General features: G+C 46.7%; 1 protein-coding gene across 2 annotated transcripts in view; it reads left to right on the plus strand.

Annotated features, from left to right (window-relative positions):
• Positions 1 to 280: 280 nt before the first annotated feature.
• The window catches only part of nrip1b (nuclear receptor interacting protein 1b), a 36,331-nt gene continuing 14,256 nt past the window's right edge, over positions 281 to 22,355 (plus strand). The window contains exon 1 of one of the 2 annotated variants that reach the window (XM_047606801.1): positions 281 to 5,762. The gene's annotated coding sequence lies outside the window, so the exon portion shown is untranslated. The remainder of the gene's footprint in view (positions 5,763 to 22,355) is intronic. The other variant, XM_047606800.1, reaches the window with a different exon arrangement.

Here is a 22,355-nt window from a genome sequence, read left to right on the forward strand (position 1 = left end):
ATGTAAATGCCAATAAACGTGACCTTTTGTAGAAAATGATTGTAATTAGTAATGTAAATCTCAAATAAGCGGTGTAGCAGAGACAAAATAAAAATACAGCTGTAAAAACAGGGTACTTTAACCTAACAAATGAAACGCTGGATGCATTTTAGCAGGACCCCAAACATATGTCAGTCAGTGATTCGCATGCGACCATAAGACGCATTAATTGTGCCTTTAGATGCAGTATTAGGAGATAGACAGTGCTCTTCCTGGCAGTGTGTGGGCAGCAGCAGCAGCAGCAGCGGCGGCGGCGGCAGCAGAGTGAAGGCTTGTTCCTTTAAGGGTGGTGTCAGCGGCAGTCAGAGGAGGAGGAGTGTGGCTGTCTCCGCTCACTTCTCCACAGCGAGGGGACTCCGAGAATAAACAATTCCCACAGACAAACGCTCCTCACCTCCGCTCGCTCTCAGTCGCAGCGCAAATAATAATAACAATAATAATAAAATAGAAAAACCGAGGCATTTTTACGGACTAAATTTTCATTTTTTATTTTTTATTTTTTAAAGGCTGCCTCGCCATTTCTGTTTCCTGCCAAAAGTGTCGCGACCGTTTTCATTGGATTTTGCCTTGCTCCTGTCGAATAATAACGATGCGCCTCTCCGGCTGACTGTGGGGTGGACAACGCAGGTAGGGGATCTGCGTTCCGTAGACGAACGCGCTGTCATGTCTGATTTCTTATTATTGGTGGCTATTATCGCTGGGCTGGGGAATAGAAGAAAAAAAAAAAAAAAAACACGGACGCGCATATGGCGAGCCTTGTAGTAGATTATGTGTTATTTTGTCGAGCGAGGGGTGGGAAAGGTTGTTTGCGTGTCGCACGGCGGCCAGAGGCGCATATGGATATAGCGCTGAAAACGCTGCATAACGAAGAAGTGGAGAATAAACCTGGGCTGTGTGCGCTGCTCCCCTTTCAGCCCACGGTCCTTTTAATCATAGCGGTGGCCTCTTGTTTTCCACGGCGGCATTATGATCTGTAAATCTGGCCTACAGTGGAGACATCTCCCTGTAAATGTTGCTGAATTGCCGTTATTAATTACCACTGTGTGCGCGCCTACCGCCTCTGAATCTGACCAAACACTCCGGCTAATTGTCTAAGTGGATTTTCGGCTACTGTACCGCTACTGTCACCCTGTCCGACCATACCAACACTGAATGGCCGATGTCAGCCCAGCCATTTAGGTGCGTTTAATAACAGTAGCCTGCTCTCTTTCTGCCGTGGCGCTCCTACTTGTAACGTTACTACGCGCAGTACAGTTGATCACGTTGGACCAGAAACGGCACACAGCCTCATATCCCTCACAGTCTCGCAGTAGTTTTAGCAGCACCAATGGGAAACGCGTTACAGTGGCAAGAGTCTGTGAATTCCAGTCACCCGGTGCTGCTCCTTGAACACATCTTGAAGGGTTTGAATGAACCCCCCTCCAGGCCTCGAAAAGCATCCAAATTGTTATAAGTTGAATCACAAATGAGGTTTTCTCAGGGTGTCTAGACAACAGCTTTCTCCTGGAGCGTGGGGCTATCTGGTGACACATGCTCTGGGTCTGAAATGGTGCTGTTAGAAGAGTTTGTTTAGCACTGGTGTGGCTGTGGTTGCAGTAGCGCTTGGCAGGGGGGTGGGGGTGGGAGGGGGGACAGGGACAGGGACGGTGGCACTAGCCCATGAGCACATACAATAAACACAGCGTGGGCGAAGTTTGTTAATTGTTTCATAGCAATGTTGCTACAACAATTCTGCAAGGCAAGGCAACATTCGGCCCTTAGAACGCTGTGAAGAGCTGTGATCTTGGTTCACATTTTTTTCTTTTTTTTTTAATAATCCTAATTAATAGTCATTTAGTTTTGTCTTATTACCTAACGCACCTCTGAGTATGTCCACTGCCCGGTCTCCCTGGATGCATACCAGTTCAGTCTTCAGACCAAATACACAGTTGGTCGGTTGCAGCCTGTCACATCACTGTGTCATCATCTCAGATATGTTTTGATAGATTCCAAAGACTTCCGTGTTTTGTTTTTTTTTTGTTGTTTTTTTCTTTCCCCGAGTGCCAGGGAAGCATTTTGACTGGCCTACGTGTAGGTGTTCCTCTTTTCTGAAACACCCGATCGTTGGACTTTGGATCGGTGTGGAGGTAAAAGGTTGGGGGCAAAAGTTTTTCTGCGAGTTACAGGAAAGAGGGCAGAGTACACCTTCAGTTCGGGTTGTCAAAGGGCAATTTGCAAAGTGTCCCTGAAGCAATGTGTTTGTGTGTCGTAACAGAAGACTTAAATACAGATTTGGTCAATGTGCTGCCCCTCATAGAACCACTGTCATTTGCGCTTACCATCTCAAGCAACGCGAAGAACAGTCTTTACTTTTTAAAAGCCTTCTAAACACTGTGTGTGTCTGGGGGTCTGCCTTTTAGCCTTTCTTTTGTCAAACATTTAAGCTGCTTAATTATTTGACCTGAACTTACACAAGATGTTCAAGGTAGTTCAGCTCGTCCTCTGAGCGCAGATAACCAAAACCTCCACATTTATGACCCAACTTTCAGAGTTGCGCCTTTGAAGTACTTTTGTTTGAGTGGTCTTGCCTGTGCGCTGTAACTCAAAGGATCCTCTGTATTGGATTTAGCTTGATTTGACTGAGCCATCTGCTATTGTCCAGGGAGCTGCTGTTGAGTGATGTGCAGTAGCCTGCAACAGAACCAGAGGACATTCAAATGGCCAAATGCAAATGATGTCGAGGCTGCTGAACAGTCACAAGACTGTACTCTGCACTTTTTCTCCCTTGTCCGCTGGCCTCCTTTCATTACGAGAAATCTTATCTGCCATCTGAACGCTGCTGCTGCTGCTGCTGCATGAAAGTGACATGTTTTGATATGTGTGTGCGGTCGCGCTTATGCAGGTGTGTGCTGCACATCTCTTTTGAAGCAAGTGATTACACAATGGCACTGCTCAGTGCTACTTTTTGACTTTGTTTTCTCCTTTAAATAATGTGATGTAATGTAGCATCTTTTTTTTTATTATTATTATTATTTTGTTTATACAAGATGATGCCACGGATACAGGAGCGCCTGCCCGGGGCCCCCCCTCTACAGACATCCTCTCCAACTGCTACCACTGTGCCAGCTCAAACCTCACTGTTTGTAAATCTGTCACTCACAATAGCATGAGACACAGGGCAGACGAAATGGAGGGTGGCATTCTGCTTTTTGATTGCTCAGATACTCAGCGGAATAAAAAAAAAAAAAAAAACAAGAATAAAAAAAAAAAACAAGCCCAAACTAATGTGCAATCTTCCAGAACAAGTGTCATGCATTTACTGCAGAGTTTTTGATTTATTATAGACCTGGGAGATGCCCAGCACTTGTGCTGTTGGCCACCGAACATTGTTCAAGGGCACTTTGACAGTAGATGTTGAGGAATAGAGGTGCATTTCTCATCTACTTACCGGCCCATACTTTGTCAGCCCACTGAGGATTCATACCAGAGACCTTTGGGCCACAAGCTCATTTCTCTAATTGTTTGGGCTCCATAATATTGGCGTGGAGCATGCATTAAGCCAAATCATTTATTGTTCCGTTTGCTGTTTGTTTATTCAGTAGACACTCTAATGATAATAGTCAGTAGCGCTGCTGTTATTGGACAGAGATTTACGCCGCAATAATTATGTTGTAAATTTCACAGCGGGATTGAAACATTTATCTCAAATTAACAAGACAAAAGTCGGCGTTGATCGGTTTTCACTCCCTCACTATTAGAGGGTGTTAGTCCTTGTCCTCCGTACCTCTTATCTCTCGCTGGATTTCACATACCCACGCTCTCGCTATCACTTCTGGATACCTCAACGGGGCCAGACTGCATAAAATTGGAAAAGAAGCTGTCTTGGAATAGTTATGATGAACACTAGGCTAAAATGTCACAGCTTGAGTGATTAAAGTGTAAACATAAACAGACCGGTGCATCAACTCATGCCAAGAAAATGTAATAAAAATATTAGATTCAGACACTGAAACTCCAACCGGAGCGGCGCTGCTCCAAGCCAAGCGTAAGTTCGTTTAGCAGATGCATAAACGGGGGCACGGAAACATTAGTTCTTTCGTGATCTGAGCGTTGTTTTTAGATTATTCCGTCAGAATACTCTGCCACTAGAATGCTTACTGAGTGAAACTACACCAGAAAACACTTCATAAGTTAAAGTGATATTATGGTGTGTGCGTTTTTGGTGTATTCCCGCTGCTAGTGTTTTAGCGAGCCCTCTCAGTCATACAGCCACCATCTCATCCAGAGACAATCACTCGGCGCTGCTGTCATGACAAGAATGCAACCAAAGTCAATGGGGCTCATTTTGATGACAAGGCAGGAACGGCTAAATGCTGCTTTACAGCCTTTGCCTCCTGGATGCAGGGTGGAATGACGAAATGTGTGCAAGAAAGATTGACTCCTCCTCTGCAACCCCTGCAAGCTATACCAGCCAGCGCTCATCTGTTGAATGACTCCCCTCCCACCTCCTCCCCCTCCACCCTCACCTCCAGCTCCACCCCTCCGCCTTCACCTTGGCCTTGGCGCGACGGCATGGCCCTTCAATTATCCCCCCCCCTCCTCCCCGATTGATCGCTGCTGATTGCAGTTGCTGTGAATTATTTAGACTTTGCTGGAATTGTTCGCTAAATGGGACGGAGGCTGAAAGAGCGAGATATCGCGGGTCAGATAAATTGCGCGGCGCCCACGTGAAACATCGGCCCCTTTCAGAAAACAACAGCTGTGGAAGCCTAACTGTGCCGATCAATGAGGCCGAGCAGGGAAACGGCATCGAATCAGCTCGTGCCGTGGCAACAAAGCTACCAGCTCAGCACCAAAATCTCCACCCGCTCCCCTCTGATGCGTGCCGTGGAGTCGCAGGCCTCTTGGGTGATGTGAGAGGAGCTGACTCTTTTACTGGCCGGGTTGGTGCGGTCGCAGCCGAGGAGTGGAGTGGAACTGACTCCGTCCCTCCATCCACCTCCCCTCCCCTCCTCCTCCTCCTCCCCTCTCCTCCTCTCCTGTCTCTGTGTGCCTCTCCTGCTCCTATAGCAGAGCTGCTGCCCTGAGGCTGTAGAGGTGCAGTAGGAAGGTTTCTCTACCATTGTGGCGAGAGTGCAGCCAGGATGCTGCAGTCAGACGAGGGGAAAGTCTCTGCTTTGCCACAAGCAGGCCAATGTCACAGGCGTGATAGAGTGGGCGGGCTGCAAGGGGAATGAGGACAGACGCTCGCAGATAGGAGGCATCGGCCTGCGTGCGCATGTGATGGGGAACGTCTGCCTTGTTTTCATACAGAGGAATACACGGGATGCGTGCGGCAGATACTTATCATAGCCTTTGTTGGGATTGTTAAGCCGCAACAGTTAGAGGATACGCGTGATTAAGTCTGCGATAATGTAGCTGTTGATCTCAAGCTTCATTGCAAACATGGATTCACGTGAGCCTCCGTCATGCCTCACTCAAATAGCTTCTGACAGGCATCAGACAAGGCCACTGCACCTTGTGTACTAAATGCTATTTATGCCGCCTCTAAAATCTATTACAGCGAAGGTCCCTGGCGTGGTCTGAGGAGCCTAAGGGTTTGAACAGTGGGCCACAAAAGTCCAGAGACTGAGGCTGACTGTTATTCAACTGTGTCTTATTTTAACCAGGTTATGTGTGCAGGGGAGAAGCTGGGGCTAAGTGAAAATGCCACTCATTCCTGAAGAGTCCCTGGCCTCGTCAAGGTTAGTGGCTTGTCTTTGTAAGTTGAGGGATTGATGCATGAGCCTGTCTGGCGCTGAATTCAAAGTCCAAGGCTGTCACAGGCAGCAGCTCTCCCCCCACCCCCTCAACCGCCGCCCCCTCCCGCCCTCCCTCTCTTTTTGGAGGCTATCGCAGGGCCCCGTCCTTCCCAACTTCTTAGCAGCCTGTCCTTTAGGGAACCTTGAGCAGCCCAGGCAAGGACACAGCGTCTGGTGCAGTAAGCCTGTGCAGAGGGGGAGGCTTTACGTAACGTTCTGCTTTAAACATGGGTGTATGACTTCCCTGACACGGAGCAGTGCGGTGCAGAGCAGCACAGCTCGCAGCACATGTCCCCTCGGCCCCTCTGAACAAGGAGGGGGCAGAGAGATCCCTGCAACTTAATTATATCTTTCTCTTTTAAAAGCTTTCGTTTGAAATTAAATTTTCCCAGGCAATTAACTAAAGAGGAGTTTTCAGAATTTATGAATGAATGATGGATATATTGCACGGGACGACGCGAGAGGGAGGGAACGAGGGAGGGAGAGAGGGAGCGGGCGATGCGTATGCGCTATATGCTTCGAGGTCGTGCCTCTGAGGTGGGTTTTATTGCGAAAGAGGATGAAGTTGGGGAAAATTCTCGCACCTTCGAACTTGGATTTGCGTGCAGCCTTGATGTTTTTCTGTTTTTTTTTTTTTAGGTTTTTTTTACTGTAACCCAGTGAACACTTGTACACTTTCGCAATGCTTGGCTTTGCGGGATGGATAGAAAATGCAAGAACTGGGGTTTTCCCACTTCCTCCTTCATTCCAACTCTCATCTTGTAGAGCAGAGGTCTTCAACAGGCCGGACATTTTTTTTAAATTTCCCCCCCAAATTTAAATTTCTTTAAATAAACGTTAACATGAATCCAGTAGGTTTCAGTAAAGGGATAAATGGAGGTAGAAGATGTTATCTTTCAGTCAGCACTTCTCTCATTCAGCGATACAGGAGCTACACACGTGGCGCGTGTAACGCCACGCTAGCAGAGACCTGTCAATCTGAGCCTCCTGTACACCGTAGGCCCCGCCCCATCACTGCTGAGCCAATCACGAGGCCGCATGTTACACGCTGACTGTGTCTGGTTCCCCGCAATTGGCTGAGAGCCTATTCGATTCCCAGTGAAATCCCAGGCGCACGCTGCAATATTAGCAGAAGAGAAGCTAACAGTGCATGATATACTGTATATAGGTATGCTTATGTTTATGTCCGTTACACGGCCACCCTACTGTTACACATGTTTGAAATAAAAAAAATAGCTTTTGAATAGCTTAATATTTTAATGCAAAATGATGATAATAATGTGTATTTATAAATAGCACTAGTAGGCCAATTTTAATATTGAACACATATAGTTGGTAGGGGGGCCCTACTTAATCTCTCCTTCAGTTTCGGGGTCCTAGGCCTGAAAAACAGTGAAGACTCCCCGCTATAGAGCATGGATATAATTTCCTGAGCGATGTTACGTGCTGCATACCCAAAATCCTCTTTTGGCTTGAACTGTAATTGTGTAACTTTTTGGCTTCTAGTGATGAGATGAATTGTTGCTGGGCAACAAGGGACCTGTGCGGGTGGCCATGGAGAGTTGAAGCTATGTGAGTTCAGACAGATCTGCAGCACATTATTCAGGTTTCTAAGAAATTCCTTTTTATTTTATTTATTTATTTTTTGTGCGTTATTCCGAGGTAGATATTTGTAATCATACCCCATTAGAGACGCATAAAGACCAGCCTTCTAATGGCTCTGACATTATACATGCTGCCTTCGCTCCATTTTAAATTTGTCAATGAGTACATAAACGACTCATTGCGCCCTAAATGTATTTTTTTGTGGAACGCGGTGAAATAAGTAGCACATCTCCAAATGAAAAATGAATGCACTCCCACACCACAAAGGACACTTGGCATAACCCCAGTCTCCCGCCTTCACTGGAAGTGGTCTCTTGAATTTCTGAAACATTCTGTCCTTTTGTGAACCTCCAGCCCACTTGTAAATCCATTAGTGAGGTGGCATTATTCACTACAGTGCTCACAACAGCCGGGTAAACAGACCGAAAGGCTGGTGGTTCAGAAGCACAGCTTTTTCATAACCGTGTTAGAAGGCTCCTGGTAGCGGGGAGGCCATTTGAGAGGAGATGGAGAGCGCTGGGCTGATGACTTGAGGCAGCCATATGACCTATTACTTAGGGAAAATGGACTGGTGACCAGAAGATTGCTGGCTCATACTCTGCTCACCCGCTGCCCTTGAGCAAAGGCAATTAACCTGGATTCCGCCAGTAAATATCCAGCTGCAGAAATGGAAAGAGATGTGCAAGAGTGATAATCATGTAAGTGACTTTGAATAAAAGTGTCCACTAAGCAGGAAGATTAATACAGCTAATAGAATCATAACTTGTGTTTTCAAGTTATCAAGGACCCGGCACTGCTGAATATGTAGTCATGGAGTACGTAGTCCCCCCTCCTCCCGCTCCTCTCTATTTGTGCACTCTTCCCCACACACACACACTCGCAGACTTCTCTCTTTTCCTTTGGCATTAAGGCTAGAGCGTGACCTTGACCTGATTGCTGAGGAGGCTTTTTAAGTAACTCTCCAGAAGGAGATCCAATCATGTGACACCCTTCACCCAGCCTCACCCCCTATCCTCTCTCCCGACCTTGTATGTCTAGTAGGGTGAGGGGGTGGAGACACCCGCCACAGGCCGGCGCGTAGCTGCAGGGCCCGTCATTCAATTGGGTAATCGCTCCAAGGTCAAACTGGGTCGGGGTCGTGTCAGACCCAGCAGTGCGGCCCCAGCGACCTCTGCCCTTATCTGAATTTAAGACCGGCCCGGCCACAAGTTTCCACTCAGCCTGACTGCGGTGACGAACTCAGCGGGTTTAGTCATCTCCTCGATTCCCGATCACCGATACCAGCGTATGTCAGGGGGGAAAGGTGGTTTCACGTCCAGAGTGATTCATGTCCAGAGTGAGCTGGCTGCTAGGGTTTGTGTTATTGCAGTTGCCTTCACTCACTCCCTACAGCTGTCCCGCTGTTTAAACCGCACTGGCTCACTGTCTCACTTTAGAGCGAGCTACTGTCTGCGCTTCGGAGTATTTTTATGCTAGTACGTTAACATTTCTGCCCCCTGGATATGTTTACCATATGGCTGAGTAAATCAGGATCCCAGCCCACTTTGTTAAAACCGCATTAATAAACCTTAGACAAACGATCTGCATAGACACTTTTTTTGCTTTTCAGAATGTTCTGCTCTTATGCTACAGCTGGATTTTCATCGTTTTCCTCAGCTCTTTCGATTTTCTCAATGATGCCATGTTTCCATTTAATGCAGATAATGACAGGAAATAAGGCCGGTGTTATCTTTTCCCGAAATCTCAGATAGTCTTCTTAGCATGAAGTGTTGTGTAAGATATTGCTCTTTTGTCATAACATGTTTTTTTTTCCATAGTCCCTGTGCCTTAGACACAAGAAAGCATGGTTGTTATCTGATCAAGCATTTGCAGACCAGATTAACAAAAGGCAGTCTAGTATCTACCTGCCCATAAGCTATTCGACTTATCCCTAGATTAGTTGTTAGCCACAGTGCGCAACCTTGGAACATTATATATCATATGAATGAAGCCAAATAAAAATAAAAATTGAAGAAAAAAGCAAGTATTTTTCAGTTTATTAAATGATTTTCATAATTATTATTTTATACTAAAATGACAACAGCAGAACCAACCAATGTGCACTTGCAAATATTTCCAGGACGTTTGTGTTTAGAGCTTTAAGTGTAAACACCAGAACTTAACAGGCAGGCAAATTAGCCATATTTTTATGTTTTAAGGCAGCAATACCAGTAGCTTCTTTGACATGGTGTCAGTTAGTACAAAACGTAGTCAGTATAAAGATGAGCGGCAGAAATGCTCCTCAAAAGTGAAGCCAAAGCCAGTAGAGCTCCCCCTAGTGACTGGCTGTGGTATAGGCCATAAGCTCCACCTCCTCCGTGTTAGTGGGTTGGACTTTTTCTAGAATAGTTTCTGTAATTTTAAGTAGCTAATATAATGTTGATACTTTTTTTTAGCTATTTTACGCCATAGAAACTGGATGTGACATACTGGCAGCTAGTACGAAAAACGTCCTGTTTCTCATGACCGGGAAAGTTGTAAAAAAAATAACACGTGTTGTCCAAATTTATACGGTCGATGGTTCAAACTAACTCAGAGTAAATGTTCAGTAAAAGAAAAACAACTTTTTGTTGTCTCCATATCAAGAAACTCAATATAAGGATTTCTTACATAGAAGAAATTCAAACTACTCATGGGATCTGGGACAGACTTATGAAGTGCCATATAATACCATCCTGTTTTCATAAAAACTGTGTCACGCATTCTCATATGCTGTGTTTTTTTTTTTTTTGTCTCACTGTGGTGTTATTAGAAAATACACAGAGACTCCATATTTGAACTGATCCTTGTACAAGATTGTTTCCATTAGCTTCCATAGGCTTCGGTTTGTCAGGTCAGACAATGATGAGATTCTAGTATAGGACTGATCCAGATCCAGAGTACGTGTCCTGCATCTATTACTGAGCAGGCGGTGCTGCGCAGAGTAAAGATTTAGACATTAAAAGTAAACTACGATGCTTCCAAAAACAATGTCTTCAGTTACCTACAGAATGAGCGAGTAATTAGACGAAAATAAAGGATTTAAATGCGTGTTCTGTTTCTGAGATTCTTCCATCCTCTGCAGGGCTACAAGTCTCCTTGCTACATTTGTGGATTGAAAATGGTTCTTTGTGACTCTTGGTTGTGTTTGGAGTTGTTGTGTCCTGCAGAAATACTGTGAGGCCAATTTTACTTTTGCATACCCTCAATTCTTTGACCGATATTGACATTTTAATGCAGCATTTGTTTGGCTTCGTCTTCTTCCTTTTTTTTTTTTTTTTTAATCAGAAACAATCCCCTGGAGTGTGTTAATCCCTTAAATTCTGGTACCTCGGTGCTCTCCCCTGTGGTCCCAAATGCTGAGAAGCTTTTCCTGATTAAGTGCAGTGCAGAATCGTCTTGTTAGACACAACTTAAATAAAGGTGATCACCTGCCAGGAGGTGACATTTAAAATCAGACATCAATTATGGCCCGCCTGGATAAACCTTTAGGTCACACACACACACATAAGAGGGCTGTGAACTTGTATAATTTGGGTTGATTTTCCACCCTCAGCCAATCCTCTTGTAGTCTTGTGTAACTCCATTATGCCCAGAGACAGCAGCTCAGCATGTTTGTCTCTAACTCGCATGTCAATGTAAGTTTGGATTACAAAAGGCAATGGAAGTTACAGTAAAGCCTGTGTAATGTACGTAATCATCATTTTTTTTTTTTTTTTTCTCACACCTGCACCTCAGGTTATCATAGAGGAGATGTGTGCTTGTGTAACTGTGTTTACACGTCTAGGGCTAGTGCTGGCACAAGAGCCAGACGAATGTGGTTTATCCAGGGCCTCTTTCTCCCTAAGCCACCTTCCCTTCCATTCAGCGTTGACCTTGGTGCTTACGAAGAGGCAGGGCTTGACCTACATCCACCCCTTTAACGGGAACTGGAACCTCCACCAACCCCTGCCGAATAAAGAGACCTGACACCCTATTCTAGTTTTTTTTTTTTTAATTTATTTTGTTTTCTCTCCCCCCTACAACAGCCATTTTCTCTTTGCCTCTTGTTAGAATTCGTGCACTTCTCACATAGAAGGATACACCATAACACCATTTTTTTTGCAGCGGGTCTGGCAGCACAGGAAAGTGGAGCAGCTGACTTCATGGCTCGTCTCGGAGGCACCAACGTATCTGTGTGCACTGGGTCACCATTAGCACGCGGGGGCTTGCGCGCCGAGCTGGTGAGAGTTTAGTGGCAGGTCAGGCCTCCTCTGGTTTTTAAAGTGTCAAACTGTGGCTGATGCAAATGAGTACATACACAAACACGTGTAGTCGCTGGGACTAATGTTCCTGTAAGGGCAAACTGTGTGAAACCGGGGGTGCGCTCGGCGTAAGGCTAATGTTCGCGGAGGTATTTGACAGTGTGTTTGTGAGACGCGCGTGTAACCAGATTTAGAAAACATTCGCTTGCGTGGGCCATGCTGTGGTTTTTAAAGAGCTCCAACGTGTAAAATCACCGTGATTCACAAATAAGGGAGAGGCTCAGTGCTGCAATAAAAAAAAAAAAAAAGAGGTAGCACAGTATAGTTGAAGTGGAGTCGTTCAGTTCAGGAAGTTTCTTTAAAGGTAAGAGGTTTTTAAAAAGGTAATAATTAAATGTCAGTCTCGCTCCTGCAAATATAGCTCTTGAACAGAAGCCAAACAAAGGTTGCTAAGCGACACCGAGGTAGGTGAGTGACGAATGATGATTTTTGGCAGGCGCATTAATATTTAAATTAGTCGTCAAAGGTGCGCGTTGATTAGGTATTTCACAATGGCTTCAAACGGGAATCCAATACTGATACAAAGGCGGTTGCAGAAAGAAAAAAAAACAAAAAACTGTCTGTTTTCTAAATGAATGACACTCCCGGCTGTTGTCGAGGAGGGCCATGGTTAATGTATGGAGGGATTACAAAAGCGATGCATGAGTGAGCGCGGCTTAATGAGGGAAGGGGTTGCATGAGAGCTCTGTGCGTGATCTCGGATACATCATGAGCTGTCCCATCCAACGCAGGGGCATTCAGAAGGAGCCAGTGTCATGCTACCAGGCATTAGGGCAGCTCCTGGCTCAGTTAGCGCAGCGATACCTCTCCTGGCCAAGAACGGCTCGTAATTTTTCAGGGCTGGGTGACATGTCAAACCCTCACGGGTGTTGGATGACAGCGGAAAAGCAGCGCGTACGTCTGTGTTTAAATAAGGCACGGGATCCCATTTAGCATTCTGAGAAAGCCGCGAGATAATGGCCAACGGTGGGAGGAGATTCGGGACCTGAGAGGTGGACTTGTGGATGGCGTTCAACCTAAGGAGCAGTTGTTGTATCAAGGCGTAGGAGCGATTTTGCCGAACATGCAGCGAGCCAGCTGATACGGGCCACAAAGGCCACAAGAAAGCATCGCCGAAATGCAGGGACCGATCAGAGCCCCAGAGTCTGCCTTTTTGAACTTCTTCTCTTCCCTTTGTTTCTCTCCGTCTCCCTTTTACTGTCTCCCTCGATCATGCTCTGCAGAACTCCTTGCACGATCTTAGGGAGGGGAGGGAAAAAAAGAAAAAAGAAGAAAAGTGGGTCAGGGCGACCTATTTTTTTTTCCCACAGTTCACGGAGGCAGAGGGTGGCGGTGTTATCGTCAGTTAGACGAGGAGCAGGGCCTGATGGGGAGGCAGGGCCTTGTCGCGAGACGCAGCCACTCAGAACTGGGTCAGCAGCAGAGGCTACGTCTTGTAAACGGCTTGTCATACCGGGGAGAAAAGCTGCAAATGAACCATAGATTATACGCCCCAAGCAGAGCGCTGAGGTCTCTCCTCACTCCACAGTCCCGCACTTCAAAAAAAAAAACAAAAAGAAAACCACATCGTATAAGCCTTTACAGTAGCGCCGGGGTCTCTGAAGCACTGCCACCTCATATAAGTTCCTCTCCTCCCCTCTCGGTCTCCAGTAATAGCGTTTGATTACCGCAGTCAGACCTGACAAGCTCAAAGCCCGAGTCACGCGTGCTTTTAAATAAAGGATCTCTTCACGTTTCTCTTTCTCTGACATATGGGTTGATGTTTGCTAAATATAGCCCGCTTTCTCTCGGATTTGCTTGACTTTATTCAGGTCAGGTTATTTACTGTACCGAGTTCAGCCGCGGTTTTAGAAGTGAGTGGGCGCACACGATTATTTCGGCTGCAGTGACAAAGCCGGGCACCTGAATTGATCATTTGCATTTAGTAAAATCGATTGGTTAATTCATTCGGGGTGAACTTCTCAAAGCAACGTCTGCCCAGAGCTGTCGAAACCAGACCGAGCGCTGATGTTTCATTACAATAAAGACTTATTGGAGGGTAAATTTTGCTCATGTGTGTTCTTTTTTTTTTTTTTTTTTTTTTTTGACAAATTGGCCTCAAGCTGTAGGGAAGGAATTATCCACTGCCACCATATATTTTTGATATTGATTTCACAGTTGCCTGTGCTGTCGCCGGCTGTTTTATACCCTTTGTGTCTTCCCACTGGTCTCAGACAGACAAAGCGGGATAAACACTGGGTTTGATCTCCTCCTCACAAATAATTGCTGTGGCTGTTGTACTGTGGTAGGACCTTTAGAACTGAAAATCGAGGCTTATTCTGGCATCGGGGTCCGCTTATGGGAGCAATGCAATTTTCAGGCAGTGGAGCTCACTCATATTTCACTATGTGGAACAAATCTGCCTGTAATGAATCTCTCAGGACACTGTGGTGCCTCCACAACTGAGTCTGCTTTTTGGCTATTCTGCGCAGGGACGGGCGGTTTCAGCACGCCCATCTCCTTGATACAAAAACAGGATATTTGGTTTTTCATGCGAGCAAATGAGCACCCCTCTCCCTTAACGTGCGGGGAGCTTCTTCTTCCTTCCTGTATTAGCTAATGTTAATCATATTGGTTTCGCTCCATGTAAAAACAGCCTTATTAGCTAAAGGTGTCACAGTAACAAACATAACATAATATCCTGAGGTGGGGCTAAACATGGCGGGGGATCGGATTAGCGGCGAGGCTCCGTGTTAGTCTGCACGCCCGGCTCTCTGCAGTGCCACAGCTCCCGAGCTCTGCCGCTGCCGGGAAGCAGACCTGCCTACTGTTATTCTTAGCCCCAGAACTTCACGTCTCTCGCACGAAAGCCCCTTAACGCTAATTGAGGAGAGTGCTCATGGCTCATGTCGCTCAACAACAACCTCCGAGGGGGTGTCTGCGCGTTGCGCGCGTACGTGTGTGTGTGTGCGTGTGTGAAGGTGAGACACGCTGGTAAGCCAGTCCGAACCAGTACTAGGCCACTTTGGCCGTGTTTTGTTTGTGTTTTTTTGGTGACAGGAAGCCACCACAGTGCTTTTAGCAGATGGTTTCCAGCAGGCCTGCATATGACATGTGATAACATTACAGTTTGGAAAGGTCAGGCATGAAGTGAACCGGTGGGGGGGCTGGGAGGAGGGCCGGTCTCCCAGTGTCCAAACCTCCCATTTGGTCCTCACACACGCACACCCCACACTGTGTTATAGTGTGTGCGACTTAGCTGGAAAGAAAAGGCCTTTTATGAAATTTTAAACAGCCAGTATTGAACACATTGCTTCTGACGGGGCAGTGCAAATATTTACTCTTTTACTTGAACCTCGGTGGCCTAAGTCTCAGTTGCAAGGAGGGTGCTGTAATGTTTGCCTGCCGATAAAACCCTTCTTTGTGTTGTTACAGTAGGCCGTGCTCGGCTTTGAGGGAAAAGCAGAGTTTGACCGTGCAGAGGCAGACTTTGGACTTTGGACCTCGGTCTTTACTTAAGAAAAAGCAGAGGTCTTCACTGGGACCTGGCAGCTCATCATCAGCCCGTCAAAACGCTGGGTCTTGAGTCACCGCCGCCTTTCTAAGTCAGAGAAGCTCTGATTGGCCGGTGGGCCGACGCTCATCCTTGGAGCGGAGGCCGGGATATTTGTTTTGAAGCTACAGGTCACTGTGTGCCAGTGGCTCCGAGCGGCGCAAGGAGGAAAACAGTCTGGTATTTCCTCGTACGTAAACAGCACCTCTTGGAGTTGATGACCGTCTCATCACACAGGTGTGTTCTATAAAGCGCCCGCCCGCCCCCCCTTCAAACACCCACCCACCCACCTACCCCCTCTCCTGAAATGGCACGGGGCTTGTGCATGACGGAGGATAGGGAGGAGGAGGAGGAGGAGGTAGTTTAAAAATAAATCTGTGCACGCCGGTCAGACATTTTGAAATTCTGTTTCTATCTCAGTCTGATAGAGAGGTTAAAGATACAGCATCCTGATAAATCTCTTCCCACCAGGGGGAACAGATAAGGAGTGGCGTAGATTGAATAAAAGAGCTGAGGAGAAAGGGGGGAGGATAGGTGCGGGGGCGGGGCGGGGTGGTGGGGTTGGGGTGGGCGCTAGGAGGAGGGCTGAGATGTCTATCAGGCTGCATGAAGGGTTTTTTTTTTCCTTTTTTTTTCCTTTTTCTTTTCTTTTTTTTTTTTTTGTCTTGCAGATCCAGTTCAAGGGCGCCCGCAGGCGAGGCAGCTCTCGCTCTTGCCGTGCCAACGCTGCTGCTCAAGGTCATATGAGCCAGCCCTGTGACATTAAAGAGGAACAGGAAAGGGGAATGGGGAGGGAGGTGGGAGGGAGGGGGGCAGAAACCATCAACCACAGACATGCACATGTGAATTGAGCTGTAAGAATGAAAGTAGCCTTTAACTCCTCGAGTCTTTCCTGTGACTTTCGGCGCCGGTGTCTGGGTCTACAGCGGATTTTGTGAGGGCAGGAGCTTTTTAAGGGCAGTAATGAGAGTGTCTTATTCTCTCCGCGCAGAGCCAAGAGATGCTTGGCTAACTGCTTTGTAGTTGCCAGCCACACATACAGCCAGCGTTTGTGTGTATGTGTGAGAGAGCGAAAGAAAGAGAGGGGGGGGGGGGTGGAAGAGAGAGAAGAGTCACAGTGATAAACCTCAGGGGAGGGAGGTAGAGAAGAGAAAAAAAAGGTCTTAAAGTTATTTAAAGGGACAGTGAACCAGTGGTGAGTGCTCTTCGGTTGTGAAGTGGAGTTAAAAGGGAGTTTCTAGCTTTAGCGAATTTCACCTTTTCTTTTGGGCCAATCAGCCCTCACCGCAGAGAGCAGAGAGCGCGCGCTGCGGTACAAGCCAATTGGAGTGCATCAGCAGGTGGTTGCAAATAGGAAGTAGACCTGTGGTCACACAGGCAGGCGTTCAGTGTTTTGAATTGTTGCTCGTATTGTGCGCGGCAGAGCATCTGCTACGTGAATGTGAGCAGCTCCGACTCGGTTCCTCTGTTGTGTTAAGAACCTGCACCGACACAGTTGCGCTACAGTGTGTACAGTGTGTTCCCGAACATCAGCGGGGCGGGGGGGGGGTTGGCTCTTGGCCCTTTTCACACTTAACATTTTGACATGTCACGGTGCAAAAAGCGCAGGTCCATTCAACGGTTTCTGTTTGACTACAATGGCAAATAGTTATTATAGAATACAGAAAACGAGCAGTGTGGGCTGCCAATAATGTATCGCGAAACAAGACTAATATCAGTTGTATGAGTGTTTTCTTGTGACATGTACGCTATTCTTTGATAGGTAAAGAAGGATAAAGGATAAAAAAAGTATTTTTTTTCCCAGAAGGATTGTGTGGTATGGTAACCCGTGGATTTTTAAAATGATTTGTTTGTGGTTTTATTAGGAACAGTTCACAATAAGGACTGTGTTTAATCTGCCGTCGGGTAGATGGTTGATAGATGACAGATTAAAAAAGTAAAAAATGAAAAAAAATGTGTCAATTACAACTTTTAATATTAAAAGCAAAGCCCCTTTTTGTTGTACGATGTTCTGCCATAACAAACAAAACCGATCCCATTGCTGAATATCATCAATAGAGTGTCAGATATACTTAAGATCATCGAGCTGGCTAGCTTGTGCGCTTTTTGTTTACACTGTCCTCATGTGTTCGCTCCATGGTCAATCAAGTATCGGCTTGCGGTGCCCATTACGCTGTGTGAGAATAATGTCTTGTCCTACAACAGCACACAGCTGTACATATCAGCGTAGCACTTAGGGCAGCCGGGTGGGGGTGGGAGTAGGGTGTGGGGGGGCTCAGCCTGAGGTTCAAGTCAATGTTTTTGGCAGCGTACACTAGTGTCTAGTATAGCCGAACTCTGATCTCTGTGCGGCTGAGAAAACGGGGAGGATTTTCTCAATAAAACGTCCCATTATAAACACAGTTCATTCATAATTTTATACAACTGAATGTAACCTTCAGAGCGTATGTTATTCCCCCGGACTAGACCCGCTTTTATCATCCATAGGTAGAAATGAGAACAACCTCCTCATCTGTTACTTCACATCAATATACAGCTGCAGGAAGAGAAGTACAAGGTGAATGTAATGGAGGAGGATTTTTGGATGGAGATAAGGGTATGTTTTCTGGAACAGAACTAATAGCCCCACCGTCATCTAAATTTCCTCGTAGATGTAAAAGTACAGTCAGACATCGTATGAGTCCACAGAGTCAGTCTCCCAGGCCGCTAATGGAGCCGCTTCAGGCTATGCATCAATATGACATCACAGATTACAATCTTTAGACTTTGGGAGCACTTTAGGTACTTTCAGTGCTAGAAGAACGGAGCAAGAACTGGCCGACAAAACACTGAGTCATTATAATAACAATCACAGAGATGGGTGGAGTTGCCCAGTGATACCGCTGACAGAAATGACTCAAATATACCCGGGGAGACTTGTAGTGAGTGTGTGGACTTTGATAGGAATTTTTCAGGGACTTTAACAGTAACTGTCCTCATTTGACTGATTGTATCATATAGTGTCAGTCTTGTTTTTTTTTCTCTGTTATTGTGATCCAAAGTTTAGGATTACATTTATTTACTTTGCAACAAAATAACACAGTGAAATACCAAATTTGATTGGTATAGATCATAGGTGTTCAACAGGGGGTCCACGGAGGTACTGCAGGGGGGGTCGAAAAGTCTTTGGTTAAATTATGTATATATATATATTCATTGATCTCTATATTCATTTTCCTCCATAATTTTCCCCCACAGATTGGAAATTCTTTAATATTTTTCTGACACCCTACTGTTGCACATGCTTGAAATAAATAAAAAAAAATAATAATTGAACCTGTGTAATATTTGAATAGCTTAATGCTGATTGTAAAATTAAAGTAGAGTGAGAGAGAGATAGATTACAATACTTGTTAGAGTTGTTGCCCTGTCCAACTGTGTCAAAGATGCCTTCAAACTCCTCAAAATCCTCCAGTCTCTTATGTGTGCGATTAGAAAACAAGACATTTGGAGGGATTAACTTAACTGTCAACAGCTAGCTTGGCCTTGGTGACTGAACCCAGCTCTCCAGATGTCCCACAGTTCACACGCCCTCCAGCTCCGGACAAATTTAGACCTAAGAACAATAAGACAACTGTGGAAATACAGAAAGGTACCCCCCTCCACCTTACGTTAAACTCATACAACAATCACACCCGGGACCGGCCTGTCCAGGACCAAGAGAGATTTTGAACAATCATCTAACAGCATTACTGGGACGACTAGCTGAAACGTAATTAGTGTTTTCTAATTGCCTGTTGCGCTATTTGTTACTGAATGACAAAAAAAAAGTTAAAAAAAATGGTGCTGGTTGTAAGCAATAAATGTTGTCACATCATACAGATAGGAAATGAGAATAGGTTGAAAGAAGTCGCTTCAAGTCATGAATAATAAATTGACATTCAAATGGCACCCTTTCAGTGGAGAGTTGCTCAGGGGATTTCAGTGTTTATCTCCTGTGCATGCTTCAACTATATTAACGTAGCCGAACAATTTCCTTCAGTCAGCATAGGCCTCCCTTCCATTTTGTATGCTTGTAGGTTGACAAGGAGATCGGCTCGCCCCAGACTCCTGTAGACATGTGAAAATCTTCCTCTCGGGAAGAGGAACATATGTATCCAGCCTGTCTGACATCTAGCCTAAGTCCCTGTGAACTGTACTTTCTACTCAGACGGGATTTACCGGATAAGTGTCCCTTGCACTTGTGACGCAATCCTTTTGAACACTAACCACTCAAAGCTGGATTTGAAGCTCCACTGAACCCTGATGAACTTTGACATTTAAGTTGAAACGAAGGAAAAATAGACTGCAGAAAGAATCTAGTCCTACCAGTAAAAAAAAAACAACAACAACAAAAAAAAAAAATGCTGTGCCTCAGCCCGCAGGGCGTTCCATCACACCTGTTCATCACCCAGCTGGCATAGTACCATTTTGACTCTTTCTTTTGATTAAACGAAAAATCATTTAGACTAAACAATCAATAGGTACAGGCTTGAGTCCTGAATCGCTCTGGCATAAATCTTCCTGGTGTCTGGCGTGGAGTCGTCTCCGTATCATTTTTGCTGATTAGTTTTCCCATTACTCAAAACAGATGTGTTCGCTGGTGATGAATGATCCAATTATGGGATATTTGTCACCCATTTGATATGTGCTGCTAGTCTGTGACTGTAAAAGATTTGAGTGTGGCACTGCCTCTCCGGTCCGTAGTCCACTGGCTGGGCACGTGTTGACCCAGCCTTTGGATTTGTTTAAATGGCCAGAGATTGCCCCGTGTGTGTGTATGTGTGTGTGTGTGTGTGTTGTTTTTCTTTCTATTTTTTTTTTTAATGTTGTTTCTGTCCCTGGTAGCGCCCGGCCACTTCTTCCCTGATCGTCTCATCAATCCTGAGGTTGCAGATAAGAGGGCTACTCAACAGAATACTCAGCAACTCGTTTGGTTTTGAGATAAGAATAGTTGCCAGAAAATTGCGTCCTCAAAAGTCCCCTCCTGTTGACATGCCTCAGATAGCAGTCATACATGTCTAAACTGTAGCTGACCCCCTCCAACTGCTCCACACACACACACACACACACACCAAAACAATACACAGACATTCACAGCTGAAAGCATTCATGTACACCCCCCCCCCGCCACCACCGTCCCTCTGTCTGTGGACAGTAGGCTGATTCTGCAGCCTCCCGCCCTCCCTCTCTTCCTCTCTCCTGCTCTGTTGTGCTGAGCTGTGTGTGTGTGTGCGTGTGTGTGACAGCTGCCTAATTGGGCATTCTCCCCTCGTCGGAGCGCCTGCCTCTCCTCCCTCTCCTCCCTCTCCTCTCTCTCCTCCAGCCTGGGCCGGGGCTGCTGACGAATGGCAGCGGATTACAGATGAGGACACGGTGACCCGCCTGACCTTGCTGCACAGCCACGGGGGAAGGAGAGGTGGGGGGGGGGGGGGGGGGGGGAGAGAGGCAGAGCGCAAGGGGTGGGGCGGATGGGGTGCGTGCTGCAGATAGGCGGAGGGGAATGGAGCGGGGAGGTGGGTAGGGTTGGGGGGTGGGGGGGGGGGGGGGGGGCAACGGCGTCAGGTCAGCGGAGGATGAGGTCACGCTAAGGTGGGCGAGACATTGAGATGGTGGGGTGGAGGAGGGCCTATGCCAGGTGTCCAGGCAGGCAGGTGATCGGGCGAATGACAACAAGAGTGTCACATGACAGCCCCCTCCCCTCCACCCCCCCTCCCTTTTGCACCCGTGTCAGTATGTCAAGGGCACGAGCCCCTGCTGGCAAATGCCACTGCGGCAGTCCCCACCCCTCCGCCACCACCCCGCTTTTGTATTTATATATTTATTTCCTCTCTTCCCCTCCTCCTCCTCTTCTTCTTCTCTCCTTTTTACTTTTTAATGTGTTTTCTACCTGTCTACCAAACAAGCAGCCTCTTATATGACTGCTGCCTTTCCTCCTCCCTGTGCGTGCGTGCATGGGCGCGTGCATGGGGCCCGCGCGCCCTGCGCTGCGCCCCGCGCCGTGGCCGGTCAAAAAGAGGCGGCGGGTCCTTGAGTGTGGTGAATTCTAATTTCTGTGCGCACTATAGATATTTCCCGCCCCCAAACCCCCCCCCCCACCTTCCTGCTGTGCGTGTGAGACTGCCAAGGTGAGGTTGTGTCCTCTTGTTAAGAGCGATTAATGGCACTCGTTATGTACATAATGAAATATCCCTGCTGATACATAGGGTGGCGTTGTCTCTCTTTCTGACACACACACTTGCCCGTAGCATATATATATATATATATGTGTGTGTGTGTGTGTGTGTGCGCATGTGTATAGTGTAACACCTAGAATGCTTTGTTACAGCCTCCAGGCAACTCCAGTACGTGTTTGATATGGTGTAGAGAACCCCCCCCCACACCACCACCACCACCACCACCATTGTAAGCCATTTCTCCAAATGAAAAACGAACGGGAATTAAGGCCCTGTCAATTCACAGTCGAGTTTGTTCCTCTTCTTCGCTTTAGATGCGCACAACACTGCAGCTCCCTGCGTGACATGTGTTCTGAGAGATAGAGATGGGTGGCTCACCACCGAGTCCCGTTTTGACTGGCGGAGTAAATTTAGATCTAATCTTCTTGTGTGTGTTCTTTCATAGCCTGAGAATGTTCACCTAACATCAGCTTTTAAGTTGACCTTGTTGTGTTGTTTGCTCGTCAGAGGCTTGTGTGTATGTGAGCGTTTCTAGGACAAGATGCTGCTGGCTTCCCTATAGGTTTTTATTTTGATCTCGTGTGTGTGTGTGTGTGTGTGCGTGCGTGTGTGTGTTTGCTTGCGCGTGCGCGTGTGCATGCGTGCGTGCGCGCACTAACACCATTCGGTGCCTAAGTCAAGCTGTGCAAGCTCTTTTAATCCCACGCCCCGGTGCACGTAGGCTTGATTAGTGGCAGCAGTTATCTGTGCAGAAGACAGCCCGCCCTCCTTTAGCATTTGGTCAGGTCTGGGGCACTGGGGGGTGGGGGGAGGTGGGGGTGTCAAGTCATGAGAAAGGTGAACGAGGAAGGAGAAAGGCGGAGGGGCCCACGGTGGAGCGGTG

The sequence above is a fragment of the Mugil cephalus genome, chromosome 15, assembly GCF_022458985.1.
Source record: "Mugil cephalus isolate CIBA_MC_2020 chromosome 15, CIBA_Mcephalus_1.1, whole genome shotgun sequence".
Lineage (NCBI taxonomy): Eukaryota > Metazoa > Chordata > Actinopteri > Mugiliformes > Mugilidae > Mugil > Mugil cephalus.